Source organism: Aegilops tauschii, chromosome 1, assembly GCF_002575655.3.
Source record: "Aegilops tauschii subsp. strangulata cultivar AL8/78 chromosome 1, Aet v6.0, whole genome shotgun sequence".
Taxonomy (NCBI): domain Eukaryota; kingdom Viridiplantae; phylum Streptophyta; class Magnoliopsida; order Poales; family Poaceae; genus Aegilops; species Aegilops tauschii.
The window spans coordinates 55,506,550-55,529,690 of NC_053035.3; positions in this window are offsets into that span (position 1 = coordinate 55,506,550).

The window sequence follows — 23,141 nt, forward strand, 5'->3', positions numbered from 1 at the left end:
AAAATAATAATACTTCAAGCATACTAACAAAGCAATCATGTCTTCTCAAAATAACATGGCCAAAGAAAGTTATCCCTACAAAATCATATAGTCTGGCTATGCTCTATCTTCATCACACAAAATATTTAAATCATGCACAACCCCGATGACAAGCCAAGCAATTGTGTCATACTTTTGATGTTCTCAAACTTTTTCAATTTTCACGCAATACATGAGCGTGAGCCATGGACATAGCACTATATGTGGAATAGAATAGTGGTTGTGGAGAAGACAAAAAGCAGAAGATAGTCTCACATCAACTAGGCGTATCAATGGGCTATGGAGATGCCCATCAATAGATATCAATGTGAGTGAGTAGGGACTGCCATGCAACGAATGAACTAGAGCTATAAGTGTATGAAAGCTCAACAAAAGAAAGTAAGTGGGTGTGCATCCAACTCGCTTGCTCACGAAGACCTAGGGCATTCTGAGGAAGCCCATCATTGGAATATACAAGCCAAGTTCTATAATGTAAAATTCCCACTAGTAAATGAAAGTGACAACATAGGAGACTCTCTATCATGAAGATCACGGTGCTACTTTGAAGCACAAGTGTGGTAAAAGGATAGTAACATTGTCCCTTCTCTCTTTTTCTCTCATTTTAAAAAAAATTGGTCCTTTTTTTCTTTTTTTATGGCCTCTTTTTTTTATTTTCGTCCGGAGTCTCATCCCGACTTGTGGGGGAATCATAGTCTCCATCATCCTTTCCTCACTTGGGACAATGCTCTAATAATGATGATCATCACACTTTTATTTACTTACAACTCAAGAATTACAACTCAATACTTAGAACAAAATATGTCTCTATGTGAATGCCTCCGGCGGTGTACCGGGATGTGCAATGAATCAAGAGTGACATGTATGAAAGAATTATAAAGGTGGCTTTGCCACAAATACGATGTCAACTATATGATCATCCAAAGCAATATGACAATGATGAAACGTGTCATAACAAACGGAACGGTGGAAAGTTGCATGGCAATATATCTCTGAATGGCTATGGAAATGCCGTAATAGGTAGGTATGGTGGCTGTTTTGAGGAAGGTATATGGTGGGTGTATGATACCGGCGAAAGGTGTGCGGTATTAGAGAAGCTAGCAATGGTGGAAGGGTGAGAGTGCGTATAGTCCATGGACTCAACATTAGTCATAAAGAACTCACAAACTTATTGCAAAAATCTATTAGTTATCAAAACGAAGTACTACGCGCATGCTCCTAGGGGAATAGATTGGTAGGAAAAGACCATCGCTTGTCCCCGACCACCACTCATAAGGAAGACAATCAATAAATAAATCATGCTCCGACTTCATCACATAACGGTTCACCATACGTGCATGCTACGGGAATCACAAACTTTAGAACAAGTATTTCTCAAATTCACAACTACTCAACTAGCATGACTCTAATATGACCATCTTCATATCTCAAAACAATCATAAATAATCAAACTTCTCATAGTATTCAATGCACTTTATATGATAGTTTTTATTATACCCATCTTGGATGCTCATCATATTAGGACTAATTTTATAGCGAAAGAAAATTACCATGCTGTTCTATAAGACTCTCAAAATAATATAAGTGAAGCATGAGAGATCAATAATTTCTATAAAATAAAACCACCACCGTGCTCTAAAAGATATAAGTGAAGCACTACAGCGAAATTATCTAGCTCAAAAGATATAAGTGAAGCGCATAGAGTATTCTAATAAATTCATATTCATGTGTAAGTCTCTCCAAAAGGTGTGTATAGCAAGGATGATTGTGGTAAACCAAAAAGCAAAGACTCAAATCATACAAGACGCTCCAAGCAAAACACATATCATGTGGTGAATAAAAATATAGCCTCAAGTAAAGTTACCAATAGACGAAGACGAAAGAGGGGATGCCTTCCGGGGCATCCCCAAGCTTAGGATTTTGGTTGTCCTTGAATTTTACCTTGGGGTGCCTTGGGCATCCCCAAGCTTAGGCTCTTTCCACTCCTTGTTCCAAAATCCATCAAATCTTTATCCAAAAAACTGAAAACTTCACAACACAAAACTCAACAGAAAATCTCATGAGCTCCGTTAGTATAAGAAAACAAACCACCACCTTAAGGTACTGTAATGAACTCATTCTTTATTTATTTTGGTGTTAAACCTACTGTATTCAAACTTCTCTATGGTTCACACCCCCCGATACTAGCCATAGATTCATCAAAATAAGCAAACAACACACGAAAAACAGAATCTGTCAAAAACAGAACAGTCTGTAGCAATCAGATTTGTTCGAATACTTCTGGAACTCCAAAAATCTGAAAAATTAGGACAACCTGTATAATTTGTATATTGATCTACTGCAAAAAGAATTGGCAATTTATCACGTTCTGGTGAATTTGAACAATTATTTTCGTGAGCGCAAAGTTTCTGTCTTTTTCAGCAAGATCTAACAACTATCACCCAAGAAGATCATATTGGTTCTACTTGGCACAAACACTAATTAAAACATAAAAGCACATCTAAACAGAAGCTAGATGAGTTATTTATTACTAAACAGAAACAAAAAGCAAGAAACAAAAATAAAATTGGGTTGCCTCCCAACAAGCGCTATCGTTTAACGCCCCTAGCTAGGCATAAAAGCAAGAATAGATCTAGGTATTATCATCTTTGGTATGCAATACATAAGTGGCTCTCGTAATGGATTCATAAGGTAATTTAATTTTATTCCTAGGAAAGTGTTCCATGCCTTTCCTTAACGGAAATTGGAATCTAATATTTCCTTCTTTCATATCAATAATTGCAACAATCGTTCTAAGGAAGGGTCTACCAAGAATAATAGGACATGTAGGATTGCAATCTATATCAAGAACAATTAAATCTACAGGCAAATAATTCCTATTTGCAACAATAAGAACATCATTAATCATTCCCGTGGGTTTCTTAATGGTGGAGTCCACAAGATGCAAATTTAAAGAACAATCATCAAATTCACGGAAACCTAACACATCACACAAAGTTTTTGGAATCGTGGAAACACTAGCACCCAAATCACACAAATAAAAGCATTCATGATCTTTAATTTTAATTTTAATAGTAGGTTCCCACTCATCATAAAGTTTCTAGGGATAGAAACTTCTAATTCAAGCTTTTCTTCATAGGATTGCATTAAGGCATCAACGATATGTTTAGTAAAAGCTTTATTTTGATCATAAGCATGGGGAGAATTTAACACGGATTGCAACAAGGAAATACAATCTATCAAAGAACAATTATCATAATTAAATTCCTTGAAATCTAAAATAGTGGGTTCATTGCTACCTAAAGTTTTGACCTCTTCAATCTCACTTTTACCAATTTTTGCATCAAGATCTAAAAACTCCGAATCATTGGGACGCCTTTTAACTAAAGTTGACTCATCTCCAGTCCCATCTTTATCAAGATTCATATTGGAAAACAAAGATTTAATAGGAGACACATCAATCACTTTTAGATCTTCATCATTATTATCATGAAAACTAGAAGAACATGCTTTCATAAAGCAATCCTTTTTAGCACGCATCCTAGCGGTTCTTTCTTTGCACTCATCAATGGAAATTCTCATAGATTTGAGAGACTCATTGATATCATGCTTAGGTGGAATAGATCTAAGTTTCAAAGAATCGACATCAAGAGAAATTATATCCACGTTCCTAGCCAACTCATCAATCTTAGGCAATTTTTCTTCAAGCAAGGCATTGAAATTATTTTGTGAAATCATAAATTCTTTAACACTAGTCTCAAAATCAGAAGGCATCTTATTAAAATTTCCATAAGAGTTGTTGTAGGAATTACCATAATTGTTAGAGGAATTACTAGGGAACGGCCTAGAATTAAAGTTTCCTCTATACGCGTTGTTACCACAATTGTTGCTACCAACAAAATTCACATCCATAGATTCATTGTTATTCTCAATCGAAGTAGACAAAGGCATATTATTAGGATTAGAAGAAATACTCTTATTAGCAAATAATTTCATAAGTTCATCCATCTTTCCACTCAAAACATTAATCTCTTCTATCGCATGAACCTTTTTACTAGTAGATCTTTTGGTGTGCCATTGAGAATAATTAACCATAATATTATCTAGGAGTTTAGTAGCTTCTCCTAAAGTGATTTCCATAAAAGTGCCTCCCGTGGCTGAATATAAAAGATTTCTAGAAGCAAAATTCAATCCGGCATAAAAAATTTGTATAATCATCCATAAATTCAAGCCATGTGTAGGGAAATTACGTATCATTAATTTCATCCTCTCCCAAGATTGTGCAACATCCTCATGATCAAGTTGCTTAAAATTCATAATATCGTTTCTAAGAGAGATGATATTAGCGGGAGGAAAATACTTAGAGATAAAACCATCTTTGCACTTATTCCATGAATCAATACTATTTTTAGGCAAAGAAGAGAACCAAGTTTTAGCACGATCTCTAAGCGAAAACGGAAATAGCTTCAATTTAACAATATCATTATCCACGTCTTTCTTCTTTTGCATATCGCACAAATCAACAAAGTTGTTTAGATGGGTAGCGGCATCTTCACTAGGAAGGCCAGAAAACTGATCTTTAATAACAAGATTCAACAAAGCAGCATTAATTTCACAAGATTCAGCATCGGTAATAGGAGCAATCGAAGTGCTAATAAAATCATTGTTGTTGGTATTGGAAAAATCACACAATTTAGTATTGTCTTGAGCCATCGTGACAAACAATCCAACACACAAGCACACAAGAAGCAAGCGAAAAGAGATGGACGGAAAAAGAGGGCGAATAAAATGGCAAAGGTCAAGTGGGGGAGAGGAAAACGAGAGGCAAATGGCAAATAATGTAATGCGAGGGAGAAGAGTTTGTGATGGGTACTTGGTATGTCTTGACTTGTGCGTAGATGTCCCCAGCAACGGCGCCAGAAATCATTCTTGCTACCTCTTGAGCATGCGTTGGTTTTCCCTTGAAGAGGAAAGGGTGATGCAGCAAAGTAGCGTAAGTATTTCCCTCAGTTTTTGAGAACCAAGGTATCAATCCAGTAGGAGAATACATGCAAATCCCTCGTACCTGGACAAACAATCAAGAACCTTGCAACCAACATGATAAAGGGGTTGTCAGTCCCTTCACGGCCACTTGCAAAAGTGAGATCTGATAAAGATAATAAGTTAAATATTTTTGGTATTTTTGTTGTATAGATTGAAAAGTAAAGATTGCAAAATAAACGGCGGAAGAAATAGCACGTTGGTGGGAGATTAATATGATGGAAGATAGACCCGGTGGCCATAGGTTTCACTAGTGGCTTCTCTCAAGATAGCATAATCTACGGTGGGTGAACAAATTACTTTTGAGCAATTGATAGAAAAGCGCATAATTATGAGAATATCTAGGCATGATCATGTATATAGGCATCACGTCCGTGACAAGTAGACCGAAACGATTCTGCATCTACTACTATTACTCCACACATCGGCCGCTATCCAGCATGCATCTAGAGTATTATATTCATAAGAACAGAGTAACGCATTAGGCAAGATGACATGATGTAGAGGGATAAACTCAAGCAATATGATATAAACCCCATCTTTTTGTCCACGATGGCAACAATAAAATATGTGTCTGGCTGCCCCTACTGTCACTGGGAAAGGACACTGCAAGATTGAACCCAAAGCTAAGCACTTCTCCATTGCAAGAAAGATCAATCTAGTAGGCCAAACCAAACTTATAATTCGAAGAGACTTGCAAAGATATTAAATCATGCATATAAGAATTCAGAGAAGAATCAAATATTGTTCATAGATAATCTTGATCATAAACCCACAATTCATCAGATCTCGATAAACACACCGCAAAAAGAATTACATCGAATAGATCTCCAAGAGAATCGAGGAGAACTTTGTATTGAGATCCAAAGAGAGAGAAGAAGCCATCTAACTAATAACTATGGACCCGAAGGTCTGTGGTAAACTACTCACACATCATTGGAGAGGCTATGGTGTTGATGTAGAAGCCCTCCGTGATCGATTCCCCCTCCAGCGGAGCGCCGGAAAAGGCCCCAAGATGGGATCTCACGGGTACAGAAGGTTGCGGCGGTGGAAATAGGGTTTCATGGTGCTCCTGGATGTTTTCAGGGTATATGAGTATATATGGGCGAAAGAAGTAGGTCGGTGGAGCCACGAGGGGCCCATGATGGTGGGGCCGCACCTACCCACCTGGGCGCGCCCTCCTACCTCGTGGCCGCGTCATTGCTTCCTTGACGTCCAGTCCAAGTCTCCTGGATTGCGTTTGTTCCAAAAACGATCCTCGCGAAGGTTTCATTCCGTTTGGATTCCGTTTGATATTCCTTATCTGCGAAACACTGAAATAGGCAAAAAAACAACAATTTGCACTGGGCCTTCCGTTAATAGGTTAGTCCCAAAAATAATATAAAAGTGCATAATAAAGCCCATTAAACATCCAAAACAGATAATATAATAGCATGGAACAATCAAAAATTATAGATATGTTCGAGACGTATCAGTATCCACGGGTGCCCTCCATACCAACACTTTCCAAGGAATTTATTATTTGACAACATAAAGTAAATTCATTTTTGGATTTCGGGACTGGGCATCCCTAAAACCTTTGCCTTGCTCTCGTGCAATAACAAGTGAATAAACACTCATCGTGAGAATAACACATCCAGCATGGAAAATATTAGCCACCCCTCACCGCTCCGCGAGCGAAACAAACACACAAAAGGGAAGTTTATTTTGAAAATTAGAGATGGCACATGCAAATTTGCTTAGAACGGCAAAAGAATACCGCATATAGGTAATATAGTGGACTCATGTGGCAAAACTGGTTTAAAGGATTTTGGATGCACAACTAGAGATCATACTTGGTGCAAAATGAAGGCTAGCAAAAGATTGGGAAGCGACCAACCAAGAAACGGATAATCTCATAAGCAAGCATTAAGCATAAATAACACCGAATAATGCACCACAAGTAGGATATAATTTTCATTGCATGACTATTGACTTTCGTACTTGCATAGGGAATCACAAACCTTAACACCAATATTCTTACTAAAGCATAATTACTCATCAACATAACTCACATATCACATCATCATATCTCAAAACTATTACTAAGAATCAAGTTTATTTTGTCCAATGATCTTCATGAAAGTTCTTATTATATCCTTCTTGGATATCTATCACTTTGATACTAATTTTCATGTGTTGCTTTTCATAAGCTCAAACAAATATAAGTGAAGATCATGAGCATAATTCTTTTTCATTCTCTCAAAATAATTTAAGTGAAGCAAGAGAGCATTTCTTCAAAATACTAAGCACACCGTGCTCAAAAAGATATAAGTGAAGCACAAGAACAAGTCCTATTGCTCATAAATTTTTTAAGTGAAGCAAAGAGAGCAATTCTAACAAGTCATGACATAATTTTGGCTCTTCTCAAATAGGTGTTGGGGAACGTAGTAATTTCAAAAAATTTCCTACGCACACGCAAGATCATGGTGATGCATAGCAACGAGAGGGGAGAGTGTTGTCCACGTACCCTCGTAGACCGAAAGCGGAAGCGTTAGCACAACGCGGTTGATATAGTCGTACGTCTTCACGATCTGACTGATCAAGTACCGAACGCATGATACCTCCGAGTACAGCACACGTTCAGCCCGATGACGTCCCTCGAACTCCGATCCAGCCAAGTGTTGAGGGAGAGTTTTGTCAGCACGACGGCGTGGTGACAATGATGATGTTCTACCGACGCAGGGCTTCGCCTAAGCACCGCTACAGTATTATCGAGGTGGACTATGGTGGAGGGGGGCACCGCACACGGCTAAAAGATCAAACGATCAATTGTTGTGTCTTGGGGTCCCCCCTGCCCCCGTATATAAAGGAGCAAGGGGAGGAGGCGGCTGGCCAGGGAGAGGCGCGCCAAGGGGGAGTCCTACTCCCACTAGGAGTAGGACTCCTCCTATTCCTAGTAGGAGTAGGAGAAGGGGAAGGAAAGGGAGAGGAGGAGAAGGAAAGAGGGGGCCGGGCCCCCTTTACCTAAACAAATACGGTTTGGGCCTTGGAGGGGCGCCCCACACTCCCCTTGCTGCCCTCTGTTTCCACTAAGGCCCATGTAGGCCCATTAAGCCCCCGGGCGGTTCCGGTAACCTCCGGTACTCCGGTAAAATCCCGATTTTACCCGAAACACTTCCGATATCCAAATATAGGCTTCCAATATATCAATCTTCATGTCTCGACCATTTCGAGACTCCTCGTCATGTCCGTGATCATATCTGGGACTCCGAACAACCTTCGGTACATCAAAACATATAAACTCATAACATAACTGTCATCGAAACTTTAAGCGTACGGACCCTACAGGTTCGAGAACTATGTAGACATGACCGAGACATGTCTCCGGTCAATAACCAATAGCGGAACCTGGATGCTCATATTGGCTCCCACATATTCTACGAAGATCTTCATCGGTCAGACCGCATAACAACATACGTTGTTCCCTTTGTCATCGGTATGTTACTTGCCCGAGATTCGACCGTCGGTATCTCAATACCTAGTTCAATCTCGTTACCGGCAAGTCTCTTTACGCGTTCTGTAATACATCATCCCTCAACTAACTCATTACTTGCAATCCTTGCAAGGCTTAAGTGATGTGCATTACCGAGTGGGCCCAGAGATACCTCTCCGACAATCGGAGTGACAAATCCTAATCTCGAAATACGCCAACCCAACAAGTACCTTCGGAGACACCTGTAGAGCACCTTTATAATCACCCAGTTATGTTGTGACGTTTGGTAGCACACAAAGTGTTCCTCCGGTAAACGGGAGTTGAATAATCTCATAGTCATAGGAACATGTATAAGTCATCAAGAAAGCAATAGCAACATACTAAATGATCGTGTGCTAAGCTAACGGAATGGGTCAAGTCAATCACATCATTCTCCTAATGATATGATCCCGTTAATCAAATGACAACTCATGTCTATGGCTAGGAAACATAACCATCTTTGATCAACGAGCTAGTCAAGTAGAGGCATACTAGTGACACTCTGTTTGTCTATGTATTCACACATGTATCATGTTTCCGGTTTATACAATTCTAGCATGAATAATAAACATTTATCATGATATAAGGAAATAAATAATAACTTTATTATTGCCTCTAGGGCATATTTCCTTCAGTCTCCCACTTGCACTAGAGTCAATAATCTAGTTCACATCGCCATGTGATTTAACACCAATAGTTCACATCACCATGTGATTAACACCCATAGTTCACATCGTCATGTGACCAACACCCAAAGGGTTTACTAGAGTCAGTAATCTAGTTCACATTGCTATGTGATTAACACCCAAAGAGTACTAAGGTGTGATCAGGTTTTGCTTGCGAGATAATTTTAGTCAACGGGTCTGTCACATTCAGATCCGTAAGTATTTTGCAAATTCGATGTCTACAATGCTCTGCACGGAGCTACTCTAGCTAATAGCTCCCACTTTCAATATGTATCCAGATTGAGACTTAGAATCATCTGGATTAGTGTCAAAAAGTTGCATCGACGTAACCCTTTACGACGAACCTTTTTGTCACCTCCATAATCTAGAAACATATCCTTATTCCACTAAGGATAATTTTGACCGCTGTCCAGTGATCTACTCCTAGATCACTATTGTACTCCCTTGCCAAACTCAGTGGTAGGGTATACAATAGATCTGGTACACAGCATGGCATACTTTGTAGAACCTATGGCATAGGGAATGACTTTCATTCTCTTTTCTATCTTCTGCCGTGGTCGGGCTTTGAGTCTTACTCAATTTCACACCTTGTAACACAGGCAAGAACTCTTTCTTTGACTGTTCCATTTTGAACTACTTCAAAATCTTGTTAAGGTATGTACTCATTGAAAATAACTTATCAAGCGTCTTGATCTATCTCTATAGATCTTGATGCTCAATATGTAAGCAGCTTCACCGAGGTCTTTCTTTGAAAAACTCCTTTCAAACACTCCTTTATGCTTTGCAAAATAATTCTACATTATTTCCAATCAACAATATGTCATTCACATATACTTATCAGAAATGTTGTAGTGCTCCCACTCACTTTCTTGTAAATACAGGCTTCACCGCAAGTCTGTATAAAACTATATCCTTTGATCAACTTATCAAAGCGTATATTCCAACTCCGAGATGCTTGCACCAGTCCATAGATTGATCGCTGGAGCTTGCATATTTTGTTAGTACCTTTAGGATTGACAAAACCTTCTGGTTGCATCTTATACAACTCTTCTTTAATAAATCCATTAAGGAAGGCAGTTTTTGTTATCCATTTGCCAGATTTCATAAAATGCGGCAATTGCTAACATGATTCGGACAAACTTAAGCATAGATACGAGTGAGAAACTCTCATCGTAGTCAACATCTTGAACTTGTCGAAAATCTTTTGCGACAATTCTAGCTTTGTAGATAGTAACACTACTATCAGCGTCCGTCTTCCTCTTGAAGATCCATTTAATCCTCGCCGATCATTGGGCAAGTCAATCAAAGTCCATACTTTGTTCTCATACATGGATCTCATCTCAGATTTCATGGCCTCAAGTCATTTCGCGGAATCTAGGCTCATCATCGCTTCCTCATAGTTCGTAGGTTCGTCATGGTCAAGTAACATGACCTCCAGAACAGGATTACCGTACCACTCTGGTGCGGATCTCACTCTGGTTTACCTACGAGGTTCGGTAGTAACTTGATCTGAAGTTACATGATCATCATCATTAGCTTCCTCACTAATTGGTATAGTAGTCACAGGCACAGATTTCTGTGATGAACTACTTTCCAATAAGGGAGCAGGTACAGTTACCTCATCAAGTTCTACTTTCCTCCCACTCACTTCTTTCGAGAGAAACTCCTTCTCTAGAAAGGATCCATTTTCAGCAACGAATATCTTGCCTTCGGATCTGTGATAGAAGGTGTACCCAACATTTTCTTTTGGGTATCCTATGAAGACGCATTTCTCCGATTTGGGTTTGAGCTTATCAGGTTGAAACTTTTTCACATAAGCATTGCAACCTCAAACTTTAAGAAACGACAGCTTAGGTTTCTTGCCAAACCATAGTTCGTACGGTGTCGTCTCAACGGATTTAGACGGTGCCCTATTTAATGTGAATGTAGCTGTCTCTAATGCATAACCCTAAAATGATAGTGGTAGATCGGTAAGAGACATCTGTCACCTAGCGGTGCATCAAGGACATAATTTTTCTATGCAGCAATGAGGATAATCCTTAGATCACGGATCCAATCCGCATCTTTGCTACTAACATCTTTCAACATAATTTTTCTCTAGGAACATATCAAAAAATAAACACATGGAAGCAACAATGCGAGCAATTGATCTACAACATAATTTGCAAAATACTATCAGGACTAAGTTCATGATAAATTTAAGTTCAATTAATCATATTACTCAAGAACTCCCACTTAGATAGACATCCCTCTAATCATCTAAGTGATTACGTGATCCAAATCAACTAAACCATGTCCGATCATCACGTGAGATGGAGTAGTTTCAATGGTGAACATCACTATGTTGATCATATCTACTATATGATTCACGCTCGACCTTTCGGTCTCTGTGTTCCGAGGCCATATCTGCATATGCTAGGCTCGTCAAGTTTAACCTGAGTATTCCGCGTGTGCAACTGTTTTGCACCCGTTGTATTTGAACGTAGAGCCTATCACACCCGATCATCACGTGGTGTCTCAGCATGAAGAACTTTCGCAACGGTGCATACTCAGGGAGAACACTTTTATCTTGAAATTTTAGTGAGAGATCATCTTATAATGCTACCGTCAATCAAAGCAAGATAACATGCATAAAGGATTAACATCACATGCAATCAATATAAGTGATATGATATGGCCATCATCATCTTGTGCTTGTGATCTCCATCTTCGAAGCACCGTGCTCGTGATCTCCATCTCCGAAGCACCGTCATGATCACCATCGTCACCGGCGCGACACCTTGATCTCCATCGTAGCATCGTTGTCGTCTCATCAATCTTATACTTCTACGACTATCGCTACCGCTTAATGATAAAGTAAAGCATTACAGGGCGATTGCATTGCATACAATAAAGCGACAACCATATGGCTCCTACCAGTTGCCGATAACTCGGTTACAAAACATGATCATCTCATACAATAAAATTTAGCATCATGTCTTGACCATATCACATCACAACATGCCCTGCAAAAACAAGTTAGACGTCCTCTACTCTGTTGTTGCAAGTTTTATGTGGCTGCTACTGGGCTTAGCAAGAACCGTTCTTACTTACGCATCAAAACCAGAACGAAAGTTTGTCAAGTTGGTGTTGTTTTAACCTTCGCAAGGACCGGGCGTAGCCACACTCGGTTCAACTAAAGTTGGAGAAACTGACACCCGCCAGCCACCTGTGTGCAAAGCACGTCGATGAACTAGTCTCGCGTAAGCGTACGCGTAATGTCGGTCCGGGCCGCTTCATCCAACAATACCGCCGAACCAAAGTATGACATGCTGGTAAGCAGTATGACTTATATCGCCCACAACTCACTTGTGTTCTACTCGTGCATATAACATCAACGCATAAAACCTGGCTCTGATACTACTGTTGGGGAACGTAGTAATTTCAAAAAAATTCCTACGCACACGCAAGATCATGGTGATGCATAGCAACAAGAGGGGAGAGTGTTGTCCACGTACCCTCGTAGACCGAAAGCGGAAGCGTTAGCACAACGCGGTTCATGTAGTCGTACGTCTTCACGATCTGACCGATCAAGTACCGAACGCACGGTACCTCCGAGTACAGCACACGTTCAGCCCGATGACGTCCCTCGAACTCTGATCTAGCCAAGTGTTGAGGGAGGGTTTCGTCAGCACGACGGCGTGGTGACGATGATGATGTTCTACCGACGCAGGGCTTCGCCTAAGCACCGCTACAGTATTATCGAGGTGAACTATGGTGGAGGGGGGCACCGCACACGGCTAAAAGATCAAACGATCAATTGTTGTGTCTTGGGGTGCCCCCTGCCCCCGTATATAAAGGAGCAAGGGGAGGAGGCGGCCGGCCAGGGAGAGGCGCGCCAAGGGGGGGTCCTACTCCCACTAGGAATAGGACTCCTCCTATTCCTAGTAGGAGTAGGAGAGGGGGAAGGAAAGGGAGAGGAGGAGAAGGAAAGAGGGGGCCGGCCCCCCTTGCCCTAAACCAATTCGGTTTGGGCCTTGGGGGGGTGCGCCCCACACTCCCCTTGTTGCCCTCTATTTCCACTAAGGCCCATTAAGCCCCCGGGGGGGTTCCGGTAACCCCCGGTACTCCGGTAAAATCCCGATTTTACCCGGAACACTTCCGATATCCAAATATAGGCTTCCAATATATCAATCTTCATGTCTCGACCATTTCAAGACTCCTCGTCATGTCCGTGATCACATCCGGGACTCCGAACAACCTTCGATACATCAAAACATATAAACTCATAATATAACTGTCATCGAAACTTTAAGCATGCAGACCCTACGGGTTCGAGAACTATGTAGACATGACCGAGACACATCTCCGGTCAATAACTAATAGCGGAACCTGGATGCTCATATTGGCTCCCACATATTCTACGAAGATCTTTATCGGTCAAACTGCATAACAACATACGTTGTTCCCTTTGTCATCGGTATGTTACTTGCCCGAGATTCGATCGTCGGTATCTCAATACCTAATTCAATCTCGTTACCGGCAAGTCTCTTTACTCGTTCCGTAATACATCATCCCGCAACTAACTCATTAGTTGCAATGCTTGCAAGGCTTAAGTGATGTGCATTACCGAGTGGGCCCAGAGATACCTCTCCGACAATCGGAGTGACAAATCCTAATCTCGAAATACACCAACCCAACAAGTACCTTTGGAGACACCTGTAGAGCACCTTTATAATCACCCAGTTATGTTGTGACGTTTGGTAGCACACAAAGTGTTCCTCCGGTAAACGGGAGTTGCATAATCTCATAGTCATAGGAACATGTATAAGTCATGAAGAAAGCAATAGCAACATACTAAATGATCGTGTGCTAAGCTAACGGAATGGGTCAAGTCAATCACATCATTCTCCTAATGATATGATCCCGTTAATCAAATGACAACTCATGTCTATGGCTAGGAAACATAACCATCTTTGATCAACGAGCTAGTCAAGTAGAGGCATACTAGTGACACTCTGTTTGTCTATGTATTCACACATGTATCATGTTTCCGGTTTATACAATCCTAGCATGAATAATAAACATTTATCATGATATAAGGAAATAAATAATAACTTTATTATTGCCTCTAGGGCATATTTCCTTCAATAGGTGTGTCCAGCAAGGATTGATGTCTTAGAACACAAAATAAAACAAGCAAAGACTCGTATCATACAAGACGCTCCAAGCAAAACACATATCATGTGATGAATAAAAATATAGCTTCAAGTAAAATACAGATAGTTGTTGGAAGAAAGCGGGGATGCCACTCGGGGGCATCCCCAAGCTTAGTTGGTTGCTCATTTTTGGATAAAGGCTTGGGATTCCGAGGCATCCCCAAGCTTAGGCTCTTCTATCCTTCCTTCATCCATCGTAAGATAACCCAAAACTTGAAAACTTCATTCACACAAAACTCAACAAAACCTTCGTGAGATCCGTTAGTGTAAGAAAAATAAATCACTACTATAAGTGATGTATCAAACTAATTCATATTTTGTTTTTGTATTATATCTGCTATATTCCAACTTTTCTTTGGCAAAAACTCATCAAAGAAAACCATAGAGCCATCAAAATAAGCACACAACACAAAGAAAACAGAATCTGTCAAAACAGAATAGTGTGTAGTAATCTGATTTGTTCGAATACTTCTGGAACTCCAAAAGTTCTACCAAATTAGGACGACCAGGGTAATTTGTATATTAATCTTCTGCAAAAAGAATCAGGGCAAAAGCACTTTTATGTGATTTATGAAAATTATTTTCGTGAGCATAAAGTTTCTGTCTTTTTTAGCAAGATCAAACAACTATCACCCAAGAAGATCCTAAAGGCTTTACTTGGCACAAACACTAACTAAAACACAAAAAACACAATCATAATAGTAGCATAATTGTGCTAACACTCAAGAACAGAAAGCAAAAAGCAAAAATAAAATTTATTCATTGGGTTGCCTCCCAACAAGCGCTATAGTTTTACACACTTAGCTAGGCATAAAGCAAGGATCTAAGTTTTGTCATCTTTGGTTCGAGATCCATAAGATTCCCTCATGATTGATTCATAAGGTGGCCTAATTACTGTTCTAGGAAAGTGTTCTATACCTTTCCTCAAAGGAAATTGGAACTTAATATTGCCTTCTTTCATATCAATCACGGCACCGGTAGTGAGTAAAAACGATCTACCAAGAATAATTGGACAAGATGGATTGCAATCAATATCAAGAACAATAAAATCTATGGGCACATAATTCCTATTTGCAAGGATAAGAACATCATTAATTCTTCCCATAGGCTTTTTAATAGTAGAATCCGCCAAGTGCAAATTCAAAGAACATTCTTCAAGATTAGTAAGACCAAGCACATCACATAAAGATTTCGGAATTGTAGAAACACTAGCACCCAAGTCATACAAAGCAAAACACTCATAATTTTTAATCTTGACTTTGATAGTAGGTTCCCATTCATCACGCAATTTTCTAGGAATTGAAATTTTTAATTCCATTTTTTCTTCAAAAGCTTTCATCATAGCATCAACAATATGTTTAGTAAAAGCTTTATTTTGTTCATAAGCATGGGGTGAATTTATCATGGATTGCAACAAATAAATACAATCAATCAAAGAGCAACTATCATAATTAAAGTCTTTGTAATCCAAAAGAATGGGCACATCACTAGCTAAAGTTTTGACCTCTCCAAACCCACTTTCATCAATTTTCTCAACAAGATTTTCACCCTCCGAAATATTGGGACGCCTTATCCCTAAAGTTGACTCTTCTCTAGTCCCTTTTTCATCAATCTTAACTTTACCAAACAAAAAATCAATAGAAGAAACACCAATCATTTTAAGATCTTCATCACTTTTGCGAAAGAAATCACTAGAAAACGCTTTTTCTAAAAATTCTCTTTTAGCTCTAAGCATAGCGGTTCTTTTCTTACTTTCATCCATAGAAACATAAAGAGCTTTAATTGATTCATATACTTTAGGCACAAAAAATTTCATCTTGAGATTTTCCACATCAAGAGCAATTCTATCAACACTTCTAGACAAATCATCAATCTTATTCAACTTTTCTTCTATGGAAGTGTTGAAAACTTTTTGTGTGTTAATAAATTCTTTAATATTATTCTCAATATCAGAGGTGTTCTTATTATTATTATTATAAGATTGATTTCCATAGGAATTACCATAATTATTAGAGGAATAACTAGGAGAAGGCCTAGGATTAAAATTACCTCTATAAGCATTGTTGTTGAAATTATTTCGAGAGACAAAATTCATATCTATGGCATCACTATTTTGCTCAATCAAAGTAGACAAAGGCATATCATTAAAATCAATAGGAGCACTTTTACTAGCAACCAATTTCATAAGAGCATCAACTTTTTCACTCAAAGAAGAAATTTCTTCAACCGAATTAACTTATTTACTAGTAGGAGCCCTTTCGGTATGCCATTGTGAATAATTTGCCATGATATTATCAAGCAATTTGGTGGCTTCACCCAAAGTAATTTCCATAAAAGTTCCACCCGCGGCGGAATCTAAAAGATTACGAGAAACAAAATTCAACCTCGTGTAAATTTTTTGTATGATCATCCAAAGATTTAACCCATGAGTTGGGCAATTCCTTAGCATCATTTTCATCCTTTCCCAAGATTGTGCAACATGCTCATGTTCAAGTTGCTTGAAATTCATGACCTGGGTTCTAAGGGAAATAATTTTTGCGGGAGGAAAATACTTAGTGATAAAAGCATCTTTGCACTTATTCCAAGAATCGATACTATTGCGAGGCAAAGAAGAAAACCAAATTTTTGCATAATCACGCAAAGAAAACAGAAATAATTTCATCTTGACCACATCATTGTCCACATCTTTTTTCTTTTGCATATCGCATAATTCCACGAAGGTATTAAGATGGGACGCGGCATCCTCATTAGGAGTACCGGAAAATTGGTCTTTCATAATAAGATTTAGCAAAGCAGTATTAATATCACAAGTCTCCGCACTAGTGGTGGGAGGAGCAAGCGGAGTGCCAATAAAATCATTGTTGTTGGTATTTGAGAAATCACATAATTTGGTGTTCTCTTGAGTCATGATGACCACACATCAAGATTGCACTCAAAAACAGATCCGACAAGAAAACGACGAATGGAAAAAAGAGAGGCGAATAAAACGGCAAATTTTTGTGAAGTGGGGGAGGAAAACGAGAGACAAATGGCAAATAATGTAAATTGCGAGGAGATGAGATTTGTGATTAGGAACCTGGTATATGTTGAATATCCTCCCCGGCAACGGCGCCAGAAATTCCTTTTGATGTCGCTTGAAGCTACGTCGGTATTTCCCCAAAGAGGAAGGGATGATGCAGCACAGCGGCAGTAGGTATTACCCTCAGATATGAAACCAAGGTAATCGAACCAGTAGGAGAACCAAGCAACACAACGTAAACAGTCCCTGCTGATACGTCTCCAACGTATCTACTTTTTCTCACGCTTTTCCTCTTGTTTTGGACTCTAATTTGCATGATTTGAATGAAACTAACCCCGGACTGATGCTTTTTCAACAGAACTACCATGGTGTTGTTTTTGTGCAGAAATAAAAGTTCTCGGAATGGAACGAAACTTTGTGAGGATTTTTTATATCAATAATAAGAATTTCTGGAGCCAAGACCTACCGGAGAGGGGCCCCTGGGTGGGCACAACCCACCAGGGCATGCCCCCCTCTCCTGGCGCGCCCAGGTGGGTTGTACCCACCTGGTGGCCCGGCAGACCTCAACCCTGATACTATACAATCACATATTTCCAGAAAAAAATCAAGGAGAAAGAATAATCATGATCCAGGAGACGGAGCCACCGCCAAGCCCTGTTCTTCCTCGGGAGGGCAGATCTGGAGTCCGTTTGGGGCTCCGGAGAGGGGGATCTTCGTTCTTCGTCATCACCAACCCATCTCCATCGCCAATTCCATGATGCTCCCCACCGGGAGTGAGTAATTCCTTCGTAGGCTCGCTGGTCGGTGAGGAGTTGGATGAGATTCGTCATGTAATCGAGTTAGTTTGTTTAGGGCCTGGTCCCTAGTATCCACTATGTTCTTAGATTGATGTTGCTATGACTTTGCCATGCTTAATGCTTGTCACTTTGGGCCCGGGTGCCATGAACTCAGATCTGAACCATTTATGAATTCATCATTATATCCATGTTTTAGATCCGATCTTGCAAGTTATAGTCACCTACTACGGTTATGATCCGGCAACCCCGGAGTGACAACAACCGGGCCCACTCTCGGTGATGACCATAGTTTGAGGAGTTCATGTATTCACTATGTGTTAATGCTTTGTTCTGATTCTCTATTAAAAGGAGGCCTTAATATCCCTTAGTTTCCAATATGGACCCCGCTGCCACGGGAGGGTAGGACAAAAGATGTCATGCAAGTTCTTTTAATAAAGCACGTATGACTATTTACGGAATACATGCCTACATTATATCGATGAACTAGAGCTAGTGCCGTATCGCCCTAGGTTATAACTGTCACATGATGAATATCATCCAACAAGTCACTGATCCAATGCCTACGAATTTATCCTTATTGATCTTACTGCGTTACTATTGCTATCATCACTGTTACACTTGCTACAAATTACTGGTATCATTGTTACTGTTATCGTTACTGCTGTCACTACTATCAAAACTATCAAACTACTTTGCTACTGATCACTTTGTTGCAGATAATTAATCTCTAGGTGTGGTTGAATTGACAACTCAGCTGCTAATACCTTCAAATATTCTTTGGCTCCCCTTGTGTCGAATCTATAAATTTGGGTTAAATACGTTACCCTCGAAAACTGTTGCGATCCCCTATACTTATGGGTTATCACCGGCACACAGATAACAAATCCTCGCAACCCGGCTTGTTAAAGGGGTTGTCAATCCCTTCCCGGGTACGGCGCCTCAAGATAGGCAAAGGACGTGAGGTAAATTTGTATTAGATTGATAAATCGAACGCCAAATAAAATAAATAGAAATAAAACAGAGCAAGGTATTGTATTTTTGGTTTAATAGATCTGAAAATAAATGCAAGAGAAAAGTAGATCGCAAACGCAAATATATGAGAATAAGACCCGGTGGCCATAGGTTTCACTAGTGGCTTCTCTCGAGAAAAATAGCAAACGGTGGGTAAACAAATTACTGTTGGGCAATTGATAGAACTTCAAATAATCATGACGATATCCAGGAAATGATCATTATATAGGCATCACGTACAAGATTAGTAGACCGACTCCTGCCTGCATCTAGTACTATTACTCCACACATCGACCGCTATCCAGCATGCATCTAGTGTATAAGTTCATGGAGAAACGGAGTAATGCAATAAGAACGATGACATGATGTAGACAAGATCTATCTATGTAGAGATAGACCCCATTGTTTTATCCTTAGTAGCAACGATACATACGTGTCGGTTCCCTTTCTGTCACTGGGATCAAGCACCGTAAGATCGAACCCACTACAAAGCACCTCTTCCCATTGCAAGATAAATAGATCAAGTTGGCCAAACAAAACCCAAATATTGGAGAAGAAATACGAGGCTATAATAGATCATGCATATAAGAGATCAAATAAACTCAAATAACTTTCATGGATATAAAAAGATATAACTGATCATAAACTCGAAGTTCATCAGATCCCAACAAACACACCACAAAAGAGTTACATCATATGGATCTCCAACAGACCATTGTATTGAGAATTCAGCGAGAGAGAGAAAGCCATCTAGCTACGGACTACGGACCCGAAGGTCTACAAAGAACTACTCACGCATCATCGGAGAGGCACCAATGGAGGTGGTGAACCCCATCCGAGATGGTGTCTAGATTGGATCTGGTGGTTCTGGACTCTGCGGCGGCAGGATGAATATTTCGTCGACTCCACTAGGGTTTCTGGAATATTGGGGTATTTATAGAGCAAAAAGGCGGTCCGGGGGGCACCCGAGGTGGGCACAACCCACTAGGGCGCACCTGGGCCTCCTGGCGTGCCCTGGTGGGTTGTGCCTCCCTCGAGGCACCCCCCCACCAGGGCGCGCCTGGGCCTCTTGGCGTGCCCTGGTGGGTTGTGCCTCCCTCGAGGCACCCCCCACCAGGGCGCGCCTGGGCCTCCTGGCGTGCCCTGGTGGGTTGTGCCTCCCTCGGGGCACCCCCCAGGCGCAGCCAGGGCCCGATGTGTTCCTTCTGGCCCATAAAAAATCATCTTGGAGTTTCGTGGCAATTGGACTCCGTATGGTATTGATTTTCTACGATGTAAAAAACATGGAAAAATAGCAACTGGCACTTGGCACTATGTCAATAGGTTAGTACCATAAAATGATATAAAATGACTATAAAATGATTATAAAACATCCAAGATTGATAATATAACAACATGGAACAATAAAATATTATAGATATGTTGGAGACATATCATTCCCCCGGCGGAATCGCTCTGCCGGAGGGCAAAAGTGCTCCTGCCCAATTTCCGCCTCGAGACGGCGGCGCTCCGTCCCGAAAACCCTCCAGGGTGGGTGTTGGGGAACGTAGTAATTTCAAAAAAAATCCTAGGCACGCGCAAGATCATGGTGATGATTAACAACGAGAGGGGAGAGTGTTGTCCACGTACCCTCGTAGACCGACAGCGGAAGCGTTATCACAACGCGGTTGATGTAGTCGTACGTCTTCACGATCCGACCGATCAAGTACCGAACGCACGGCACCTCCGAGTTCTACACACGTTCATCTCGATGACGTCCCTCGAACTCCGATCCAGCCGAGTGTTGAGGAGAGTTTCGTCAGCATGACGGCGTGGTGACGATGATGATGTTCCACCGACGCAGGGCTTCGCCTAAGCTCCGCAACGGTATTATCGAGGTATAATATGGTGGAGGGGGCACCGCACACGGCTAAAATATCGTATATCAAGTGTGTCCATGGGGTGCCCCCTTGCCCCCGTATATAAAGGAGCAAGGGGGAGAGGGCCGGCCAAGGGGAGGTGGCGCGCCCAAGGGGGGAGTCCTCCTCCCACCGGGAGTAGGACTCCTCCTTTCCTTGTGGGAGTAGGAGAAGGGAAGGGGGAAGGAGAAAGAAGGAAGGGGGCGCCCCCCCTCCCTAGTCCAATTCGGACTAGCCCATGGGGAGGGGTGCGGCCACCCTTTGGGGTCTTTATCTCCTTTCCCGTATGGCCCATTAAGGCCCAATACGAATTCCCGTAACTCTCCGGTACTCCGAAAAATACCCGAATCACTCGGAACCTTTCCGAAGTCCGAATATAGTCGTCCAATATATCGATCTTTACATCTCGGCCATTTCGAGACTCCTCGTCATGTCCCCGATCTCATCCGGGACTCCGAACTCCTTCGGTACATCAACATACATAAACTCATAATAAAACTGTCATCGTAACGTTAAGCGTGCGGACCCTATGGGTTCGAGAACTATGTAGACATGACCGAGACACCTCTCCGGTCAATAACCAATAGCAGGACCTGGATGCCCATATTGGCTCCCACATATTCTACGAAGATCTTTATCGGTCAGACCGCATAACAACATACGTTGTTCCCTTTGTCATCGGTATGTTACTTGCCTGAGATTCGATCGCCGGTATCTCGATACCTAGTTCAATCTCGTTACCGGCAAGTCTCTTTACTCGTTCCGTAATACATCATCCCACAACTAACTCATTAGTCACAATGCTTGCAAGGCTTATAGTGATGTGCATTACCGAGTGGGCCCAGAGATACCTCTCCGACAATCGGAGTGACAAATCCTAATTTCGAAATACGCCAACCCAACAAGTACCTTTGGAGACACCTGTAGAGCACCTTTATAATCACCCATTTACGTTGTGACGTTTGGTAGCACACAAAGTGTTCCTCCGGTAAACGGGAGTTGCATAATCTCATAGTCATAGGAACATGTATAAGTCATGAAGAAAGCAATAGCAACATACTAAACGATCGGGTGCTAAGCTAACGGAATGGGTCAAGTCAATCACGTCATTCTCCTAATGAGGTGATCCCGTTAATCAAATGACAACTCATGTCTATGGCTAGGAAACATAACCATCTTTGATTAACGAGCTAGTCAAGTAGAGGCATACTAGTGACACTCTGTTTGTCTATGTATTCACACATGTATTATGTTTCCGGTTAATACAATTTTAGCATGAATAATAAACATTTATCATGATATAAGGAAATATATAATACTTTATTATTGCCTCTAGGGCATATTTTCTTCAGTCTCCCACTTGCACTAGAGTCAATAATCTAGTTCACATCGCCATGTGATTTAACATCAATAATTCACATCACCATGTGATTAACACCCATAGTTCACATCTCTATGTGACCAACACTCAAAGGGTTTACTAGAGTCAATAATCTAGTTCACATCGCTATGTGATTAACACCCAAAGAGTACTAAGGTGTGATCATGTTTTGATTGTGAGATAATTTTAGTCAACGGGTATGTCACATTCAGATCCGTAAGTATTTTGCAAATTTCTATGTCTACAATGCTCTGCATGGAGCTACTCTAGCTAATTGCTCCCACTTTCAATATGTATCTAGACCGAGACTTAGAGTCATCTAGATTTAGTGTCAAAACTTGCATCGACGTAACCCTTTACGACGAACCTTTTGTCACTTCCATAATCGAGAAACATATCCTTATTCCACTAAGGATAATTTTGACCGCTGTCCAGTGATCTACTCCTAGATCACTATTGTACTCCCTTGCCAAAATCAGTGTAGGGTATACAATAGATCTGGTACACAGCATGGCATACTTTATAGAACCTATGGCCAAGGCATAGGGAATGACTTTCATT